The 23,878-nt window shown below is 39.8% G+C and overlaps 1 pseudogene; it reads right to left on the bottom strand.

The window, feature by feature from the left end:
* Positions 1 to 738: 738 nt before the first annotated feature.
* LOC125168097 (histone deacetylase 8-like) lies at positions 739 to 23,786 on the bottom strand (annotated as a pseudogene).
* Positions 23,787 to 23,878: the final 92 nt, after the last annotated feature.

The raw sequence follows: 23,878 nt of genomic DNA, 5'->3' as shown, positions 1-23,878 counted from the left end.
CTCTAGCTAGTCATGGAGTTGATTGTATGCCCTGTTCTTTGTCCCACTAAATACAGTTCAAAATCTTTGCCCCCTCAGTCTCTGGTCACAGCACTTGCCTTGTTCCTTTCCTTCCTTTCCTACCACATCCCAGTTCCCTCATCTCCATGTTACCTCCTATTTTCCTGTCATCATTAATTCACATCAAGACCTCTGCCAATATACAGTTATGGGAATCTCTCTCTTTCATTTTATGATTTTCCACATCAAATCTAATGCTTAAAACCATACACACCATCTTATTTTTAAAACCTGCAGTCCCCTCCTGACTGTTGTACTTCTGGCAAAGGCACCCTTACTCTTCCAATCACTCTGACCCACAACCCCAGTCGACTGATTATCTCACACTTATGTCCCCTATCCAGTAAGACACATACCCTTCACGATTCTCTTACTGTAATGTCACCTCACGATGTTTATTTCTGGGTGATGGGATTTTATGACATATATATGTGTGTGTGTATGTGTATATGTATATATATACATACACATTAATATATATATATATATAAGTCATTTAAATATGTGCATACTGCATCTCTAACACTCATACAGACAATATCTTGCCTCTATGTCTGTACCTTGCATCTGTCTCTTATCTCAATGCTAAGGTCTGTAGTCATCTTTACAATATTCCTTAGCTCATCTCACTCGTCCATAACCTCCCACTTCTCTCTTGCCCATGCGAAGCACAGAACTTCACTTCCGACCCAAGAAGATCAAAGGCTTCCAGTATGGGTTCTCCATAATTTCATTCTCAAAATCCTCGAAATTATCCAGAGTCCTCAAATATTCCTCCTTTGTGTCGTCCAGTTGGCCTTGATTCTTTGCCTTTATACCTGTTCTTGGATTTTGGCCGATCAATTGATTATTTCCTATCATTTTCTGGTATCCTCTACCTCTTTCTGTTAAAAAAAAAGAAGAAAGAAAGAAAGAAAAGAAAAAGTCTTCCCTTCTATCTACAACATTTTCAAGTACTTCATTTGAGGGGGGAAAAAAAGCCTCCTTTAGCTCTGCTAATCTCTCAAGCTACTAGACCAAGTTCCTCCTGCCCTCATACCAGCTTTCCCCCCAACCCCTGGTTTCCCCTGATTTCTCAGACCACTGTACCGGTTTTCATCTTCAGCATACTACTGAAGTTGCTGTCTTGAAGATCATAATTTCACTCCTAAAAACAAAATCTAATAGCCTTATTGCTGTTCATAGCATTCCTGGCTTCTCAGATACATTTGCCATTGCCAAAAACCTTGATTCTCCAATTCTCTCTTCCCCTGCCCCTGTGTACTCTCCAATCTTCTGAGTTTCTTATTTTCTTTTTGTTTTAAAATTTTTTAAATCTTTTATAACCTTTATTTATTTTTGAGAAAGAGAGACAGAGTGTGAGTAGGGGAGGGGCAGAGAGAGGGAGACAGAGAATCTGAAGGAGACTCCAGGTTCTGAGCTGTCAGCACAGAGCCCAACATGGGGCTCAAACTCACGAAAGCAAGTTCATGACCTGAGTCAGGTCAGACGCTTAACCAACTGAGCCACACAGGTGCCCCTCTTCTTATTTTCTTGACATCTATCAGGTTTCCCTTTGTGGAATGTCTTCCTCTTTCTGTCTCTTAAATATAGATTTCCCCCAAGCTCTCATTGTTAACCTCTTCCCTTCTCTCTTCAAATTCTCTTTCAGGTCAATTCATTAGTTCACAGGGACTGGCTAGCAAAGTTGTATATCTTCTCTCTTGAAAAACAAAACAGATTTCTAACCACCTCCCAGAGAGCTCACCTTGGTCTTCTGTAGGCATCTCAAACTCAACACGTCCAAAATGTAGAATACTATCTTCCCTACAAATTTCTTTTCCTTACGTGAATTTCCTGTCCTATCAATTTTCTTCCATGTTAAAAAACAAAAAAACATTGGGGCGCCTGGGTGGCTCAGTCAGTTAATTGTCCGACTTCAGCTCAGGTCATGATCTCATGATGTGTGAGTTCGAGCCCCGCATGGGGCTCAGTGCTGACGGCTCAGAGCCTGGATCCCGTTTCAGATTCTGTGTCTCCCTCTCTCTCTGACCTTCCCCCATTCATGCTCTGTCTCTCTCTGTCTCAAAAATAAATAAACGTTAAAAAAAATTTTTTTAATAAAAAAACAAAACAAAACAAACAAACAAACAGTGAAATTGTTCTATTTACTCAACCATTTCTTCCTTGATATTTTAAGTGATCCGGTTTTGTACAGCTGCCACAAAATACCACCTCCCGATTCTGAAGCCCTGATCTCCAGTCCCAGCTTCTATTCTAAGCATTAGAATAATAATTTTGATTGCCATCAATTATCTTCAACTGAGGCCCCATATGAACCTCATTAATATGTACAACAAACCATTATAGAGCTGTTCTTACACACCAGACACTGCTGCTTCTGAAGAAACTCATGGACTAGATGGGGAGATAAACATCTAATAAATACTTACAAGTCATTTGTTCTTTCAACAGTATTGATTGTGTACCTATTGTGTACCAGGCACTTGGGCAATGGCTGGAGATACAACAGTCAATAAAACATGGTATGTGCCCCAAGGAGTTCACAGTCCAGTTAGATAAGTCAAACAAATAACCACATAATTATCATACAATGTAGTATGAAATGGGAAAGGTATAATCTACATCTTAAAGTATAAATAGGAGGTATCCACATGAATAAGGTGAAGGTAAGGGCTTTCTAGGTTCTCAGAACAGCATTAACAAGTAACAACATGGTGTGAGGAACTAGGTGGTCTTATTGTTGTAATCGGCTATTTCAATAATTTAAGTGAGAAATAATAAATACCTGAGTTTTGTTTATCAAATGAATGAAGGGCTATGAAGGGCAAAAGGAGGTATGGGGAAGATATGTAAGAGACACGGTTGTGGGAATTTGGTGACAGATTGGATATATGATGGTAGAAAGGAGTCTTCTCGATCTCAACATGTCCGACACCTATCTTACTTCCTGTATTTTATCTCTCCCTGATACCACCGCTCACAAAGGTGCTCTAGTTGGAAACCTCAGTCAAATCCTAATACAGAGCCAGCTAAGCATACAATAAATGCATACTGAGTAAATTAATTGATATCTATAAGTCCAGAACATGAACTGGCATCATTGCCTGTATTATCAGCATTCTTAGCTGTAACCACAAAATCCATTCTGGCTAATTTAAGCAGAAAAGGGACTTATTAAATGGTATTATGTAGCTCACAGAATAAAAATAGGAGAGCTGGTGAAACACTGGAGGCTAAATTTCCAGGGAGAATGTTCAAGACCAAATCACACAATTAGTCTGAGGAGGACATGGCTGCCACCACCTCCAACTCTAAGAATTAAACCTCGGATCTTGACCAGAATGGCTCTTGCAGCCAGCGCTGCAGCCACTTCTGTTGGCAAGGCCACCACTGCTGCTGTTGCCACTATGAAAACTCCACACCACCCACAGCAGTGACAACAGGGTGACACATGGAGCTTGTTTTCTCTGGCTGCTTGCTTCTGGCACCAAGTCTCCGGAAGGCATAGCTGACCGGTAGAGCCTGGGTCACTCACCTGAGTTGCCACTGTGAGGGAGACTGAGGAGTTTGAGCTTTACCTTCAGAGTCAGAACTTCTATGTTGGAAAAGTGGTTTTTTTGGTTTTTTTTTTAATGTATATTTATTTTGGGGGCGGGGGAAAGGGACAGAGAGAGAGGGAAACACAGAATCTGAAGCAGGCTCCAGGCTCTGAGCTGTCAGCACAGAGCCCAACACGGGGCTCGAACTCAATAAGCTATGAGATAATGACCTGAGCCAAAGTTGGATACTTAACTGACTGAGCCACCCAGGCGCCCCAAAACTGTTCTTAATATCTCCATGATATAGAAATGAAAAGATAGTGTCCAATATGAAACATAAATGACAGACCTTTTTGACCCTCCTGAATCTCCCTTCTTCCAATCAAGTCAACAGTATGGCCTACTTGTAGGCCTTCAGTCAGCACTTCCTTCCAATGCTTGGAAACAGAGAAGAGTAAACCAATAAATAAAATTCATAAATGTGTCACATCATCTTTGTGAAAACCCTCAGAAACTTTTCTGTGACACATTTCTCATAGACTCCCAGAAATACTGTTAATAGAATATAAACATTTATACAAATAGATAGTAACCTAACATGATTTCTATATGTAAAAGTATGGATAGTCACATGTCCAGAGGGACCACTCCTTACACATTCACACATAACATAACTTCCAGCTTTGGAAGTAGACACAAGCAGATCTTTTGGGCTCTTCTTCCGTATACATTCAGATTCTACAGCAGTAATCTCCAAAGAGAGGCGCACATACCCCTGAAGACTATACAGTAATTCATTGGAATTTGGAGACAAAATATTAGAACACGTGCTTATATGTATATAAAAACTAAGAAATAGATTAAGGTTACTAATATCACCCACACTAGAGCCCTCACTTGGTCCCCATGTTAGATGGTCACATGAGGGCACAATGCAAGAGGTCTCCACAAGGAAGCTGGGAGGTCCTGATTCTGAAGAATCAGTATTGGCAACCTCGCCCAATCTCTGCTTCTGAAATACTTCAGTCAGGGACGCCTGGGCAGCTTAGTTGGTTAAGCGTTTGACTCTGGCTCAGATTATAATCTTGCAGTTCATGAGTTCAAGCCCCATGTTGGGCTCTGTGCTGACGGCTCAGAGCCTGGAGCCTGCTTTGGATTCTGTGTCTCCTTCTCTCTCTCTGCCCCTCCCCTGTCTCTCTCTCTCAAAAATAAATAAACATTAAAAAAAATTTTTTTAATAAAACGCTTCAGTCAATTGTACTTTACATGTGTTAAGTGGAATTAAAATTTATTTTGTCCTCATTAGTAGAATCCTAAATACCAGAGTCTACTTGTTAAAAGCAGTCTCCAAAGCCAAAACAGCTAATTTCAAATCCTGCCTGACTTTAAACATTTTATTCAACTTGTCTCTGCCTTAGTTATCTCATCTGTAAAATAGGAATGAAACCTAACTCAGAATGTTGTTATGAGATTGACTGAGGTAATATGTGTGAAGTGCTTAAGACGTTTCTGCAAATGGTGAGCACCGTGTGAATCTCTAAATAAATATGTGCTCAAGAGATGAGGAGTATCCGTGAAAATATTCTGCACTGCAGAGAAGCGCACTGGTTATCTTGCGGCAAAACATTTCAAGTTCTTGTCAAATTTAAAGATGAATTACATACTTTTACAGAAAATATAGGATCCAAATTTTCTGATCTTTTCTGTGATGTCAAGTGCCTACCAGTAGTAAGCCTCATACAGATATTGAAATGAAACAAACCCCCCAAAACTGATATGCCCTGTCAAGATAAAGATGATATTTTAGCAATGAGTAAGAAAGTAACTGTTTCTTTTTTAGTAAATGGGTGTTTAGAAATGTTTGTATCATTGTGTGGCTGTGTGGAAATGCTATGTCATCCATTAACATTCCTATTTCTTCACATACAAAAAAATAATTTTTGGAGACAGACTTTTCTAACCCCTTTTTAAAAATCTGGAGTTGCCCTGGAGTTTGGAATTGTTTGAAAAATTACAAATGCAACAAACATCCCATTTGTACTTTATATTTTTATTTAAGCAGTATTTATTTCATCTTTGTCACATTCTTTTCAAATTTTACTTTTATTTGCATTTCATGTTCATATTATATTAGTTTAGAAAGAACATGTATATAATTTGTAAATAAAGGCTCCATGAGGGGCACCTGGATAGCTCAGTCAGGTAAGCACCCAGCTTCAGTTCTGGTCATGATCTCATGGTCTGTGGGTTTAAGCCCCGCATCAGGCTCCGTGCAGAGAGCTCAGAGCCTGGAGCCTGCTTTGGATTCTGTGTCTCCTCTCTGCCCTTCCCCTGCTCATTCTCTCTCTCTCTCTCTCTCTCTCTCTCTCTCTCTCAAAAATAGATAAATATTTTTAAAAATTTAAAGACTATAGGGGTGCCTGGGTGGCTCAGTCGGTTAAGCGTCTGAGGTCATGGCTCAGGTCATGATCTCACGGTCCGTGAGTTCAAGCCCCGCATCGGGCTCAGCTGACAGCTCAGAGCCTGGCGCCTGCTTCAGATTCTGTGTCTCCCTCTCTCTCTGCCCCTCCCCTGTTCATGCTCTCTCTCTGTCTCAAAAATAAATAAACGTTAAAAAAAATTCAAAAAAAAATTTAAAGACTATATGATGAAAATATTTGTACTGATAAGGGTTTATGATAAAGAAAAAAAAAAGACTACCATTTCACTCTCTAGGAATGGCCACTGTGACAGAAATTTATACATGATCCTAACCCTCACAATAATTCTAAGAGATGGGTACTTACATGATTCCTATTCTACAGTACAGGAGCCTAAGGTTAAACATTAAATAATTTCCCCAGAGCCATAGAGCATGCAAGTGACTAAATCAGGATTGGAATGCACTTCGATCTGGCTCCAAGGGCATGCTGCATTGCCACTTTGCTAAATACAACCCAGAGGGATTATGGTGATATTTTGCACAGCAAAATACTGTGAACAGAATAACAGCAGGAGATTCAGGCTGGTTAACTTAAAGAAAAGATATTTAACCATATTTTGGTTACATATGTCCAAGCAGACTTCAAATTTCAAATGGTTTTTGCTCTAAAGTTGGAAATGTAGAATGCAGGAATGTAGAATGCATTTTCTTCTAGAAACAGGGTTAAAGATAGTAGCTAAATTTCTGTGGACTATACAGAATCCTATTTTCTCATAACATACCTGAATTATTAGACACCAGCAATGAAAAGTAGTAGAAAACCATGCAATACATGGAATGTCAGCACTTACACACACACACACACACACACACACACACACACACACACTCACTCACTCATACACACACACAGAGTCAGAATATTGCCACTTCAGGAAAAAAACATGTTCTAAAGGGCTGTGATAATGCATAGAGAAATTCTGTACGTGTTTTCAAAGGAACAGTTCCTCATTTTCATGGGCTTCAGAAATTAATGTCAATTCTTCACAACACTTAACTTCAAAATATATAATTTTAATTTTCTTTACAGAGGTATATAATTAGTGTTCTCTTATTTTTATCACAATTGATTAAGGCTGATTTTTGAGCAAATGGAAACGTAGGGAAGTGGGCAGAGAGAAAGAAAAAGGAGCTGGAAGTTTGATTTTCCTGAGGTAATGGGGAAAAGTGGGAAAACAAAGAAAAGACACTAGAAGACAAAGAAAAGAGAATAATGAGCGTAGCAATGACATCTGTATGCTTGTGGGGGAAAAAACAAAACAAAACAAAACATGGTTTTCAGTAAAATTGGCTGAGGCATGGAATGGAGAAAAGACAGAAGTATGCTAAGTGCTTACTCAAACCTAGTCCTTGTCATTCTGCTAGGTGTCATCCCGTCTCTATATTATAACCTTGTTTAATGTTTATGGATGATACAGTCCCTCCTTCCCCTCAGATTGCCAGAAACTCAGTTTGATCCAGGGCAGTTTGGTTGATGAGTGGTGGTGACTGGGATGGACAGATGTCAGGTGTCATCTCTGGTGCAAGAACAGCCTCAAGATGGCTTTGAGAGAAGTGAATGACCAGTGTCCAAACTATGAGTACAGGGTTTTAATTCAGGAAGCGCATAAGAGGCAGCATGGTTCTTTTTGGCAATTAGTTACATGAGTAACCTCCACCGAGAGAAATATTTAACTAATCACTCCTCGAAATCTCCCAGGATTCTCTGGCTCCGAAAAGGAAGAACATTAGAATTGGAATCATTTTCAGAGGCCGGGTCATTCTCCTCATCTTTAAGAGAAACATATTTCTTTCCTTTTCTTTTTTTCTTTTCTTTTTTTCTTTTTTAAAATTTACATCCAAATTAGTTAGCATATAGTGCAACAATGATTTCAGGAGTAGATTCCTTAAGGCCCCTTACCCATGTAGCCCATCCCCCTCCCACAACCCCTCCAGTAACCCTCTGTTTGTTCTCCACATTTAAGAGTCTCTTATGTTTTGTCCCCCTCCCTGTTTTTATATTATTTATGTTTCCCTTCCCTTATGTTCATCTGTTTTGTCTCTTAAAGTCCTCATATGAGTGAATTCATAGGATTTTTGTCTTTCTCTGACTAATTTCACTTAGTATAATACCCTCCAGTTCCATCCACGTAGTTGCAAATGGCAAAATTTCATTCTTTTGTATTGCTGAGTAATACTCCATTGTATATATATATATACCACAGGGCTCTTTCCATACTTTGTCTATTGTTGATAGTGCTGCTATAAACATGGGAGTGCATGTGTCCCTTTGAAACAGCACACCTGTATCCCGTGGATAAGTGCCTAGTAGTGCAATTGCTGGGTCATAGGGTAGTTCTATTTTTAGTTTTTTGAGGAACTTCCCCAATGTTTTCCAGAGTGGCTGTACCAGCTTGCATTCCCACCAACAATGCAAAAGAGATCCTCTTTCTCCGCATCCTCACCAACATCTGTTGTTGCCTAAGTTGTTAATGTTAGCCATTCTGACAGGTGTAAAGTGGTATCTCATTGTGGTTTTGATTTGTATTTCCCTGATGATGAGTGATGTTGAGTATTTCTTCATGTGTCAGTTGACCGTCTGGATGTCTTCTTTGGATAAGTGTCTATTCATGTCTTTTGCCCATTTCTTCACTGGATTATTTGTTTTTTGAGTGTTGAATTTGATAAGTTCTTTGTAGATTTTGGATACTAACCCTTTATCTGATATGTCATTTGTAAATATCTTCTCTCATTCTGTTGGTTGCCTTTTAGTTTCACTGATTGTTTCCTTTGCTGTGCAGAAGCTTTTTATTTTGATGAGGTCCCAGTAGTTCATTTTTGCTTTTGTTTCCCTTGCCTCTTGAGACGTGTTGATAAGAAGTTGCTGTGGCCAAGATCAAAGAGGTTTTTGCCTGCTTTCTCCTCGAGGATTTTGGTGGCTTCCTGTCTTACATTGAGGTCTTTCATCCACTTTGAGTTTATTTTTGTGTCTGGTGTAAGAAAGTGGTCCAGGTTCATTCTTCTGCATGTCGCCGTCCAGTTTTCCCAGCACCACTTGCTGAAGAGACTGTCTTTATTCCATTGGATATTCTTTCCTGCTTTGTCAAAGATGAGTTGGCCATACGTTTGTGGGTCCATTTCTGGGTTCTCTATTCTGTTCCACTGCTCTGAGTGTCTGTTCTTGTGCCAGTACCATACTGTCTTGATGGTTACAGCTTTGTAATATAGCTGGAAGTCCGGGATTGTGATGCCTCCTCCTTTGGTTTTCTTTTTCAAGATCACTTTGGCTATTTGGGGTCTTTTCTGGTTCCATACACATTTTAGGATTGTTTGTTTTATCTCTGTGAAGAATGCTGGTGTTATTTTGATAGGGATTGCATTGAATACGCAGATTGTTTTGGGTAGTATCAACATTTTAACAATATTTGTTCTTCCCATCCAGGAGCATGGAATCTTTTTCCATTTTTTGGTGTCTTCTTCAATTTCTTTCATAAGCTTTCTATAGTTTAAAGAAACATATTTATTTTCTGTCAGCTTTTCCAGATTGCTGCACTTAGAAATGCACTGGCTATGTTCTCTTCTTTCTTACAACACACTTTTAAATTCATTGTCAGTTAACTTCTTGGTCCTCATCTTCTTGAACCTTAAGGACAGGCATTCATTGATATTACTTATCTCCTCCTTCTTGAAATTCTCATCTCCTACTTAACTCTTCTCACTCTCCTCCTACCTTTTAAAATGCTCCATTTCTGTCTTTCTCTGACTTTATACTTGCCACACGTCTAAATTTAAGTATCCCCTAACATTCTTCTTTCAGCTCTATTTTTTTCACACCCTCCCACGGCATATCACCCACACAACTCGAACAATTACCACCATTGAATAATTCCCCAACGTATATTTTTTCATTCCCACATTTGTATTTCTTGATCACTGAAATCCCAGGACTCCATCAATGACCGATAGTAATTTGACTTCCAAATCCAGTAGATTCTACTTCTTCAATGATATTCCCTTCCTACCTCTCCATCCAGTCTTACTGTCACCTCAGCAATCTGGGACCAAACATTATTTCTATCCTGAGCTGTCAGATACTCTCCCAACTTCCAGTTTCCCTCTCTGGATTCCTTGTGCTCAAGTAGCCTTCTGCAAGCATATTCTGATACATAATGTCCTTGTTCAAATACACATAATAGCCCCCAAGAAAGACCTGGTCATGCTGTGTTGAAAATCTGAGCTAAAAAATGGGTGTTTTAAGTTGCTAAATTTGAGGAGGCTTGTCACACAGAAGTAGAAAACTGACATGGCAGCTCATATCTCCCAGAGTGAGCAAATCAAGAGACAGCAAGGACATAGCCACAATGCTTTTTTGTTGAAAAACTACGTAGTCTATTTGTTAGAAGTCACAAAGTCCCACTCACACTGAAGAAAAAAGAAATTAGGTTCCACCTCTTGAAGGGAAGAATATCAAAGAATTTGTGGACATATTAAAAAAAACCCATAATAATAGTAGTAATTAATTTTTTCTTATTTTTACTATTGCTGGATAATGACTTATTTAATGAAAAAAGTAGGTAGTAATTTTTTTATTAAAAAAATTTGGGGGGGGGTATTTATTTTTGAGACAGAGAGAGACAGAGCATGAGCAGGGGAGGGGCAGACAGAGAGGGAGATACAGAATCTGAAGCAGGCTCCAGGCTCTGAGCTGTCAGCAAAGAGCCCAATGCAGGGCTCGAACTCACGAACTGGGAGATCCTGACCTGAGCGAAGTTGGACGCTTAACCGACTGAGCCACCCAGGTGCCCCAAAAGTAGGTAGTATTTTTGCACACACTTTATAGATGAGGAAACTGAAGCACATAGAAATTAGGTAATTTGCCAAGGTCATGGCTAGTAGCTGGCTATGCCAGATACCAGTCCCAAAATCTTAACTCCAGGGCCTGAGCTCCTAGTCACTATGTGAATTTTAGCAATGCAGTTAAAATTATGCCTCATAATATAATCCATGAGCAAAATAATAAAATATTGGCCAATGAAAAAAATTGGCTGAATTCATAATTAATTCAATGACCATTTCCAGAGATGACCAATTAATGACCAATTCAGAGTCTACCTGAAAGGGAAATTAGAGTGGTTTGTTTAAAATTGTATCATCTGCAATTTCCTCTAAAACATTTTATTTATGCCTTGAATATCAACATCAAAGCCATGCTTACCAAATTAATAAATGGCAAGACGAATTTCAGAAGTCTCCAAAAGCATGTCCTAAGAGAAACAATTAAATAATTAAAGGACCCAGGAATACATAACTTAGAAAGACAAGAAAGAAAGAATCTATTTCCTGACTCAAACACTGAAGAGCTGATAGGAAACAAAAAAAAATTCACTTTATTGAGTGTGGTTTCAAAGACAGAACTCAAATAAATGGATAGAAATTGTGGGTGGACTTCTGATCAATACAAGAACTCTGACCATTTAGTCACCTCACAGCAGCCCAGACTGTCTTAGAAGATGGTAACTTCTGAGTCACCAGAGGAATTCCCAAAGCAACTGAATGGCCACTCGCCAGATGCTGTAGTTCAGATCCATTTAGCTGGTGAAAAATTGGAAAAAATTCCTTCTAAATCATCTTCAAACTCTAAATGTCTTCAGTCCTCTCCCACACGTCCTGACTCTGCCTCAAACTTCAGTTTCATTGTTTGACCTCTTAAAGGATGCCTTCCAGCCAACCTGGCCACTTTCCCCCATAACGACCTTACATTTTTTGTCTCTATCTAGGCTGACAGTTAAGCATCTTCTGCAATTGGCAAAATCAGACCCATCCTTGAAGACCAAGTACAAAGCTATCGCATCCCTGATGCTTTCCCCAATAATCAATCTAATTATCCTCTTTACCTCCTTAGCACTATGTTCACCTCTCTCATATGGCTCCTCTGACACTCCATCTTGTGTTAGACATTCTTAAAAACATTTTCTTTAATGTCTTTAGTTATTTTTGAGACAGAGCATGAGCAGGGGAGGGGCAGTCACAGAATCTGAAGCAGGCTCCAGGCTCTGAGCTGTCAGCACAGAGCCTGATGCAGGGCTCGAACTCACAGAGTGTGAGATCATGACCTGAGCTGAAGTCAGATGCTTAACCGACTGAGCCACCCACGCGCCCCTTGCATTAGACATTCTTATAGCCATCTTAATTCCCTATAAAAGTGAAAGCTACTTGAAGACAAGAACCATCTACTTTCCGCATGCCTGTTCAGTTTTTTTTTTCAACGTTTTTATTTATTTTTTGGACAGAAAGAGACAGAGCATGAACGGGGGAGGGGCAGAGAGAGAGGGAGACACAGAATCGGAAACAGGCTCCAGGCTCTGAGCCATCAGCCCAGAGCCCGATGCGGGGCTCGAACTCACGGACCTCGAGATCGTGACCTGGCTGAAGTCGGACGCTTAACCAACTGCGCCACCCAGGCGCCCCCTGTTCAGTTTTAAATATGACTGCCAATCACCGCCCTAATAATACATGCTTGTTAAATTGGATTTGACCGTTACTACATGAAATCAATAATGACATTGGAAGGATAATTTAAATACATTTCCCGATTAAATGTACTTCTGAAGTAGAATATATGTGCCTCTCCTCCATTGACCCCATTAGTTCTTTTCTGTCTGCCTGATTTTTAAAATTATGGTAAAATACATGGCATTTACCACTGTAACCATTTAAGTCTACAGTGGCATTTAGTACGTTTGCAGTATTGTGCAACCATCACCGCTAGGTAGTTCCAGAACTATTTCATCATCCAAAAAGGAAACTCCGTTTCCATTAAGCAGGCATTCCCCCACCTCCCCCGCTTCCTCCCCATAGCCCCTGGCACCCACTAATCTACTGTCTCTACCCTTAGCTCTTTTGAAGCTCTGAGACAAAGTCTTATACTAAGTGGTTATTCCATAAATATTTGTTGAACTGAATTTGAATAAAAAGGCACACCAGAAAATACACATGCTTCAAGAGAAATAAACAGCAGGAGAGATCTATTTTTGAAAGTATAGGGTGCCTGGGTGGCTCAGTCAGTTAAGTGACCTGCTCAATTTCAGCTCAGGTCATGATCTCACAGTTCAAGGGTTCAAGCCCTATATTGGGCTCTGTGCTGACAGTGTGGAGCTTGCTTAGGATTCTCTCTCTCCACTCCTCTCTCTCTCTCTGCCCCTCCCACCTCAAAATAAATAAATAAATAAATAAATAAATAAATAAATAAATAAAATATAATATATACACACATAAAGAAAGTATAAATTATTCTTAAAGGGTATTGTTTTTGAACGTAACATTGTACAGAATAACGTTAATCGCTTTGTCAAACAAGCCCTTTGAAATATAACATTCCATGTTACTTCTAAGCAACAAACAAAAAACTAATGTGCTAGAAAAACATATCAGAAATTAGTTGTGCAAAAGTATTCTGTAAGTTTTTTAAAGTCTGATTTTGCAGTGAGAACTTCCAAACTCCCCCCAAAATACATAGGAATGATTAAGATGACAAAAAGACATCGAAGGGGTTGGTCTGGAAGACATTTTAGGTTTTCCATACAGTCTTCACTGCAGTGGCTTCTTTTGTAATATTCAAAATATTATCATTTTTTATTCTGCCTTCTTGAAAACGTTTTTGAAAGGATTTCTTTTTTCATGTGTTTGTGTCATTTCTGGGAGTTGGCCGTGCATGGGTGAGGTCCCCTGCCAAGTGGTTCTTCTAAGCAATTTTCCCACTGAAAATTCCGACAATAGTTTATAATCTCATCTCTTAGTGGTTACAAAAGACTGAGTTCGGTCCATGAAAATGTTCCTTTATCTTATTGTTCTCTCCCTCCATGGTAGCATGTTTACCTTTATAATTTTGTGATTTTTTTTTAACTTCTGCTGCTGGATAATCCACTGTTTTATGCCTTGTTTCTTCAGCTACTAGTCACATAGATCTTATAACTTCTGAGAGGAACTGTGCATTTTTTTGTTCAGTGCTAGGAGCTCACCGACCGAGGAGGGGTTTCCATAGTATACTGACGTGCAAATGACAAGTTAATTAAATTCAGTGACATTAAACTCACCATAAAACTCCCAATGTGTACAGAATGACTCATTTCCAACAAGCCCTATTTAATATCATGAAATTGTAAAGGTTATGATTTAGTTAACTATTATTCCAAACAATCTTGAGGCCATAATTAAATTTTTTTTCTGAAAAAGAAGACTACTTTGCTGTCGTGATTATTTTTACTTTTTCTATTGCATTCAGGACGTTTCTTAAGTCATGTTTTATTTCTTTACATGTCACAGGGAAAAAAATGGAAAGAAGGAATTTCTCAAATTACTCCAAGTGGGAAATAATGTGAATAGTAGATACATAAAAGAAAACAGAGAAGGGAGAAACATCTTTCAAAAAGCAGCAAAAGATGGAAGAACTTGTGGAAGGTGCAGCCAAAGTCTTACAGCCAGAGGGAATGTAAATGGGTGCCACCTCCCTGGAACTTACCTCGACAAGAGTCTTAAACCTTCTGTGTACATTTAACCTTTGCATTAGCAATATCCCTTCTAGGAATTGATCATAGGGAAATAATTTGAAAAGTGAGAAAAATATATGAACAAGAATGCCCATCCAAGTATCATTTACAATGGAAATTTTAAAAGAAAACCTGCAAACAACCTAAACACTCAAAGATAGGGGACTAGTTAACAAATTATAGAGTACGCATTTCATTAAATACTAGAGGGTCATTACAAATGATTATGTAGCTCTATATTATTTTCCTGGAGGGAAGTTGCAACATAAAAGTGATAAAGGCAGTTTATAGAACAGTGTGCACAGTATGAATCCACTGTAATTAAATATATATATAAATACACACACACGGGCAGACGTAGAAAAGAAGTTTGTAAAAATAATGAAATTTTAACAAAGGTTATCTCTAGGTGGTGTATTTGTGTAGGATTTTTCTTTTCTGCTTATCTGCACCTTTGAATCTTGCTGCAATGCTCATGGATTTCTCACATAATTTGAATGCAAGAAATTTATGCAACTTTTCTAATTCTAAATTCTAATTTGAATTACCTAAAACCTACTGCATTGTTTCTAAATGACTATATAAACTGCAAAAACTATTGAAGGTAGAGAGGTAGATGGATGGTTGGATAGATGGATGGATGGATGGATGGATGGATGGATGGACAGATGGAGAACTGATTACAAAGAATAGTATTATTGCTATATATGTTACTCACATAAAACCACCTTATTTAAGAGCATTTGAACTGGAAAGTCCTGCTAATAATATTTGAAAATAAAATGGCTTTTTAATTTTGAATGATTTTATTGTATTTATTTTCAAATTCAGTGTGCTTTTCTATAAGTTCTATGTTATAAGGATATGTACAGTGAACCAAATTCATTTCAAACTAAATGATGTGACTAAGTGATTTTGATGCTCTTTCAAGGCTTAAATTGGAAAATGATGAAGCTAGATAAGTAGCTTTTCTTTGCTTATGTTTATGCCATAATTCCTCTAAGTATATGTATTAGTTAGCGATTACCACAAAGATGCTGCATAACAAAGTGCCCTAAAACTTGATTGCTATAAGAACACACATTAAATGCTCGTGGATCTGCAGGTCACCTGATTTAGACTGGTTTGGCCAGGAAGTTATGCCACAGAAAGCAGGAGGGCTGGACTTGGCCCCAGGCTTTGGATTGGGTTCAGGTCTAGTCCAGGTGTGCTTGTCTGGGGGATAAAATAGCAGCAGCTACATGGGGCATGCTCTTCTCATGGCAGATCACCAGAGCATGAAAATCAAGCAAAATTACATAAGCGCTTTTCATTTATAGCCTCTTCTCACTTCTATGAGAAGTGAGAAGCACTTCTCAAAGCACTTGCTTTGGCCAAAGCAAGCCACATGGCCAAAGTCAGAGGGTTAAGCGGGTCCTAAGGGAAAGGGAAAGGGATTGAATGTTGGCTAAATGCTCCTTATTATCATAGTAAGTGAATTAATGACTGAGACATAACCCACAAACTGTCACATGGAAAACCCAATAATGGGAGACTTCAATTTTGAGATTGAGAGAAACCTTAAGGCAATTTTCAACTGGACATTTCACATCCTGGTTTTGCTTTTCCCTTTTCTCTCTCCCACCCCACTAAGTGAACAATTTGCCCATGGATGAGGCCAGTACTGCACTGTACTAACAGGCATTCTTGTGTACCAACAGACCTTTCTACAGGTTGAAAAATATCTATTCATTTAATTGGACAACTTTCACAGCGAGTCTACCACCAAGAACAACCAAAATAGTTGAACAGTTCTCCAAAAAGAGAAGCTGGCTTATGATAAAAGAGAAGCAAGTCATAGAAAGGTGTGCTTTTCCTCTTTGATCTGGGAGGGTTCCTCTAGTAGATAAAAGGAGAAATGCAAGTTACACCTGCTGTATTTAAGTCTCTTCAGGCAAAAATTAAGAGTCAAGAATATCACTAGAGGGGCGCCCGGGTGGCTCAATCGGTTAAGCGTCCGACTTCGGCTCATGTCATGATCTCACGGTTTGGGAATTCGAGCCCCATGTCGGGCTCTGTGCTAGAGCCTGCTTTGGCTTCTGTCTCTCCCTCTCCCTCTGCCCCTCTCCCACTCATGCTCTCTCTCTTAAAAATAAATGAACATTAAAAAAATAAAATAAAATAAAGAATATCACTAGAAAAATGCAATCATCTGTCCCTAAGAGCTCTCGTCTCGGGCACCATGGCACCTACCATATAAAACCTCTAAACATTACCCTCACTTACTCTCTTCCATCCCGCTGCCAGATCTCCAACACTCCCATGTACCCCTTCAATCCCTAGTGCTGTGGAAGTTATATCGTGTCATCCACAACAAAGAGACAGGATGACATATTTTCTTGAGACCTATCTGAATACGCCTGATGATACAGATAGGGAGAGGTAGAAAAGTCAGAATACAAGTGAGTGACATGGAGATCTGTCCTGTCTCATCAGACATTCAGCATGGAAGTGACTTTAGACGAGTTCTGGTAAGCCGTAACAGAGGGGTAGAAGATTACAGAGGGCAACTGCATGCATTTGAATTCTTGCCAAGAATTTGTGCTTGAGGTGAGACTACTATCTAACAGTATAATTAGAGCATTTAGGGAGAAAGTTGGGAGAAGTGAACAGAGTTCTGCCAGTTGTGCTGAGACCAGTCCTTTTGGAGGCTCCTTCCTCTTTCTTTTTTCCTATTCATGAGCAGCACAGGGTGATGACACTCTGAGTCACTGCGAAGAAAATGAATAGTCAAGGTATTTGAGTGGAGGGTGGGGGTACCCCCAAACCGGGAAGATAGTAGTTCCTTTCCAAACCATCTCACTTCCTTTCTTTAGTTCCTGAATAGAATATTGGAATTTTTTTTTTTAAATAGCAAACAAAGAATCATCTTGTTCACATACTGGCATCTTGGCCTCACTGCATATCTGCCAAATTAAGACCGGAATTTACCTGAATAAGGTAGTTTTGGAGTTTGGTTTTTTTTCTTTTGTTTTGTTTTGTTTTTTGTTTGTTCATTTGTTGTTTTTTTGTTTTGTTTTGTTTTTAGGAAGGGGATACTTTGGGCAAGATTCTATAAATAAACTTAAAGCAAGAAATATACAATTTGTTATAGATCATGCAAAAACTTGTAAGAAACAAACCACATGTTCAACGCAGTGTTTATAAAGCAGGGACTTTGTGCATTCAGCAGTTCTGCTGTTAGGCTGGAGGGCTAGTCAGCTTTAAAACTTTCGAAGGTTTAATCGTAGACTGGAGATATGAGTGTTAACTGGTTAATATGTAAGATGACAATAGAGAGATATAAACAATAATGATTAACAAAGAGTTTAAGGATCAAGATGGAGTAAATACATCACATTTATTTGATGTGATGTTTCAAATCTTACTGAAATTAAATTAACAAAAAGGAACAGATGTCAACTAAAGAAATAAAGCTTAAACATTATCAAAAATAATATATTGTGCTTCTAAAGCCACCGCCCTAATAAGACAACTGTTTCTTACACATAGGAGCACGCCATCTTGCCTGACCTCTTAGCAGTATTCAACACTGCTGACCACACCTTCCTTCTTGAAATACTATTTTCTTGGTTCCAGAATTACCCAACAGATTTCCGGCCTGGAAGTCACCTGTGATAGCTGTTCCTCCTTAATCAGACCTCTTAATATTATAGTTCTTGAAACTTAAAATGGGCTTTTTTTTCCCCCAGATATTCTATACTCTTTCTATACAATAGCATCAAATACCATCTTAAGGCCAATGGCTCCCAAATAGCTAATTTCAAACCAGATCTATTTTCTGATCTATTTTTCCAAACCCGTACACTGTCTATTTGACTATTCAACTTGGTTCTCTGACAAGATCTCAACCTCAGGTCCAAAATGCATTTTTAAGTTTTCTTTCCTAAATTCCCAACTGTATGAAATATGGGAGTGAATCACCATTTACCCAGTGGTTTAAGGAAGCAAATGAAGATGGTCATTAATGTTTCCATTCTTGCTCCCAATCTATTGGCAAACTTTATTTTTCTCACCTCCAGAATGTAGTTGAATCTGTCCCCTTTTCCTCATCTTCCCAGTTTTAGATCTTATCTAAACTACTTTTGTCTCTCTTACTGGACTGCTACAGCGGTCTACAAAGTGCCTTCCCTTCCTCTACTCTTGATTTATTTCAACCCATTTCCCATACAGCACAAAGTGGTCTTAAACTATAAATAGGTCCCTGCTACCCCTGCACTCTAGAAACTGCAGTGGGATTGATAAGATAAATCTCGAAGGCGTCGCATGATCTAGTTCCTCAGGGTACTCCACTCTCCTCTCATGAATTATGCTCCAGCCACTCTGGTCCTTCTTCCACTTCTGTAATGGCATCAAGCCCTTTCCCACCTCTGGGTTTCTGTTCCTCTGCTCCCGCTGTTTCCACCTGGAACACTCTCCCCCAGCCTTCCCTCCCTAACTCTGATTCTTCCTCCACTTCCCCAGTTTCCTTAACAAATACCCTCTTCCCCAAACCAGCTTAGGTTCCCCTATTATGTGCTAACCCCTTAGGTCCTGGCATGATCACAGTTTGTAACTATGTATCTACTCATTCAGTATCTTTTTCCTGCATCAGACTGTGAGGTCACTAGGTCATGAATCATATTCGTCATTTTCACTGCTGCATCCCCAGTGTCTAGTACAGTGCCCGGGGGGTATGTTTAGTTTCAATAATACTTCTACAACTTAATGTATAGAAAAGTAAAAAATTAAGCTGGTCTCATAAAGTCTCCGGTTGACTATCCCATTTATTGTTTATAAAAGGTACATAATATTTCATCAAATAAAATGACTAAATGCACCTAATTATTTCCTGTTTCCTGAGGAGTGTTACTTAAATTTGCTCTCACAATTAATGCTGCTATAATAGAGCTGTTTCCTGAAAAGAAATTCACAGAGGTGGAAATCACAGGGCTATAGCTTCTGAATATTCCCCCTGAACAGGATCATCAATTTTTCTACAAAAGTATTATAACACATGACAGTACCCCCAAAATGACTGATCCTGAATAATTTAGTCATACTTTTTAAATGCTTATCAAAGAAAACATGCCTGCTCTCTGTGAACTCCAGTCCTACAACAAAGTCTCACAGTGCAGGTCATATACTCATTTTACGAGTCACAACAGTATTGACACTAGTTAAGTCTAATTTCTTGTAAGTCCTAGGAACAGTTCCCATTATATTTTATGTGTGGTAAAATTATAATGACACCAGGATGTCTGTCGGGAAGACATATTTATTATGAATATGACATCATAAATCTCATCTAGAGTCAAGGTTTTTAATTGACTCAACTATCAATTAAGAGCAATAAAATGTTCTTTTAACTTGTAACTTGCAGCCAGAAACTCATTGCCTTTACTCAAGTATGCATTATGAAAACTTGAATTAGAAAGACTAAATATTGGGGCACCTGGGTTGCTCAGTCGGCTGGGCATCCGACTTCGGCTCAAGTCATGATTTCACGGTTTGTGGGTTCAAGCCCCACGTCTGGCTCTGTGCTGACAGCTCAGGGCCTAGAACCTGCTTTGGATTCCGTGTCACCCTCTCTCTCTGCCCCTCCCTGACTTGCACTCTCTCCTCTCCCTCTCTGTCTCAAAAATAAGTAAACATTGAAAAAACGGAAACAAATATTTTCAGTAAGCTTTCTTTCCAAAGAAACAATGAATCTGAAAGTTTTCAAAATGCCTTTTTTTCTTTAGAAAAAATACATTAATCTAAAGTGGGAAAACACATAGGACAAAAAATGGGTGAAGAGGTAGTGGTTCAGAGCCCACAGCACACTTAAAGCCAGGGGTCAAGGCTCTAGCAAGCAGAATTGTGATTTTATTCTAGAAAGATGTCTGCTTTGGGCCAGGTCTAAATGATGAGTGCTGTAATGGGGTGGTTTGAATCCGATCTGGTCCAGTTAAGCTTCTGGAAAACTGAGACATTTCCATGTCTGGTGTATTGGGGGGCTCTTTAAAGATGAGCATAACATGGTTCCTGGGATCCTGTTTTAAACAGGCTTATGTTCATCCCTGGGGCTGCACTCAGCTTTTCAGAGACAATTACTTCATGAATGGAGCTGTTTTTTTTCTTCTTTCCCTTCCCTTCTTTCAATAAATAAATAGGCTTTTTCCTCCCAGGGCCTACGGTCCTAGACATTCTAGAGGATATAGAGAAGGTTCAGGCAAGTCTCAAGCCTCAAACGGGATGGATTAGACCTGTGCAAACATATTTGTATGGCATAAACACACTGCAGCAAGATACAGGTAACTGAGTGGAAGATGCCTCTGGCTGACACAATCAGTGAAGATTTCCAAAAGAAGCATTGCAGACAGCTCAACAAAGAAAGACAGGGTAGGATTCAGGCGTGCAGAGATGAGGCCTGGAGATTGGTATAGGAAAGGGCATCCAGGGCAAAGGAAATGCATTTCACCTTTAAAGTGCTTTTTGTTCTCTCCGTATCTTTCTTGGCTGGGTGGCCTAGGACAGTCCTTCATTTTTTTTTTTTTTTAATGTTTATTTATTTTTGAAAGAGAGAGAGCACGTGAGCAGGGGAGGGGAAGAGAGACGGAGACACAGAATCCGAAACAGGCTCCAGGCTCTGGGCTGTCAGCACAGAGTCTGACCCAGGGCTCAAACTCACGGGCCCTGAGATCATGACCTGAGCTGAAGCGGGACACTTAACTGACTAAGACAAGCAGGCGCCCCCGTGCTTCTTAAACTTTGAAGTAGAAATGAATTGCCTGGCAGTCTCGTTAAAAGGCAGATTCTGATTCTCTGGGGTCTGATTTGCCCGGGTAGCCTGGGTAAGCAGGATCTGCATTTCTAACAAGCTCCCAAGTGATGCCCAAGCTGCTGGTCTGAGAAGTGCAATTTAAGTAGTAAAGTCCTAGGCTGTGTGTTTCTACAGAAGTCACAGGGCCTCCCGGGGCTGGGCAGGTCCTTTTGGCCTAAAAGAGCTTCTGGAGACAGAGCAGTGGAAGCTTCCCTCACTGTTACCCTCTTGGGAGGGCGAGGGGACCAGCATAAACAGAAGAGAAGGAGCTGTGTGTGTAAGAGAGGAACCCCCTCCATCTCAGATATGAATGGACTGCATCATTCCCTCCTTTAAACCAGCAGCACAGAAGCTCGGAGAGAGCAGCTCTGTGCCGTCACTGACTTGCTTGTGTCCTGGCAGAATAAAGGACTCTCTGTGAGCTCAAAGCCTAGCAGCTTTTCTGGATCTTGGTGGAGACAGTCATTTTAAACCAAAAACAAGTCTTTCACAAACACTGCTGAAATAAAGGAAGGAGTCATTAGGATGGTTCAGCCTGACAAACTCTGAACTTGATACAACAAACCAGTTTTGAGTGGAGGTGGGGGCCCTGCTACAGCAGAGGGTGATCAAAATAGTCTTAGTGTTTTGGGTTTTTTCCTGCTGGAGACTACTCTTCGAGAGTTTTAATTCATGCAAGGGAAAAGAGAAGAGTCATATTTGGTTGGCTATTTGATCAAAATTCAGAACTAGTCACTGTTGAAATTTATCTGTATGTCTTAAATCTTAACTGGGTCCTCACTTAATAAATACAAATGCTGAAATCTTTAAACTATTAACCTACCCCCCCCCCCCCCCGCCACCGACCTTTTCTTTGGAGAGACAGTAATAGGTAGAAACACGAGGACATTTGGACAGGAGAAGGTAAAAAAATTTCAGAGCATTTCCATGTATGTTAAATAGTTGTTGTGAAAATAGGAATGCTATATACTGCACCTGCAGAGATAAAATATGATTGTTTATGGCAGAGGCAGTGCTTCTAAGAAACAGCTCAGGTTGGAAATTGAAAACACATTCTGGGGTTCCCCTTCCCATTTTTCTTGCAGTTACCAAGATGGGTGGTCATGAGATGAAAGTAATATTTATTCAGCACTTGCTGTAGGTCAGGTATTGTGCTGTGTACATGACAGATGTGTTCCTTTTTAATCCACCAATTAAAACCATAAGTAGATGGTAATACGAGACAAGAAATCTAGTATCTAGAGAAGTTGCAGCCTTTGCTCGAGGTTGTATAGCAAGGAGTTGAAACAGAAGTTCAAACCCAGAGGTTCTATCTAAAATAAGATCTGTACCCTCTCTACTATGGCATGCTGCCAAACATCAGCTTGTTTTCTGTTTCTCACTGAGGACAGTCTGCTTCCTCTTAGAAGCTCTTCTCATTAGATGTTGAGTTATGTCAAAGGCACATGGGTTTAGTGACTGGTTACACTTAAAGACCTCTAACATCCCTCTCAAACGTTCACATTCCCTTCTACCACAGTGCCTTTGCACATGCTGTTTTTAAAATCCTGCTTGAAGTTCCCTTTGGTTTTTTTTGTTTGTTTATTTTGCACTTACTAACTATATCACCTTTCTCCTGCATACCTCAGTTTGGTCATTTCTTCAAGAAAGTCTCTCTTTCCTTTGCTCACTATTTCTCTCTCTCTCTCTCTCTCTCTCTCTCTCTCTCTCTCTAATTGTGCTTTACTTTATTGTGCTCCACATATAATGTGTTGTTTTTTTTTTTACAAATTGAAGGTTTGTGGAAATAGGAAGAGAACCAGAAGTGGAGCCTGAAGATGTGACTGAATTGCTACAATCTCATGATAAAACTTTAACAGATGAGGAGCTGCATCTTATGGATGAGCAAAGAAAGTGGTTTCTTGAGATGGAACCTACTCCTGGTGAAGATGTTCGTTGCATGATGCCAGCCTCTGGATCAGTTAATTGCTACTTCCATCAATCATGCACTGACTGGGTAGCTGTGGTTATAGCCCCTCCTACAACTGCTGCATAGTCAGTACCCTTCTGCGGCTGGGCAGTTATAACCTAGGCCATATTCTATGCAGTCTGGATGTTTGTCATCTCCTTCCTGGCTGACCTTCTGGAGATGCTGCAAACAGGCATCAGTGTGGAAGGTGGCCAGCTCCTCCATGGAGGCTACTTTGGGCTCACCTATGCTTATTCACTTATGCAGTGCATATGCTTCAATCAAAGAATTGATTGGCCATCCTGGCCTATTTGGGGACATTGGGCAGGGAGTTGCACATCATGACATACCGGAGGACCGGAGGCAGCGACTGCCCACCGTCCGCTAGTTTCTCTGGCTCCTTCATCTTCCAACTCTGGCTGTTCCTGAGCCACCACATGGATTGGGCTTTTTTCAGACTCAACCCAGGCTCCGGTTCCTGTTCTTCTTCCCACTATT

This window comes from Prionailurus viverrinus, chromosome B3 (genome assembly GCF_022837055.1).
Source record: "Prionailurus viverrinus isolate Anna chromosome B3, UM_Priviv_1.0, whole genome shotgun sequence".
NCBI classification, from domain to species: Eukaryota; Metazoa; Chordata; class Mammalia; order Carnivora; family Felidae; genus Prionailurus; species Prionailurus viverrinus.
Note: the sequence above shows the minus strand (reverse complement) of the source record. Positions and strands in the feature narration are given on the sequence as shown.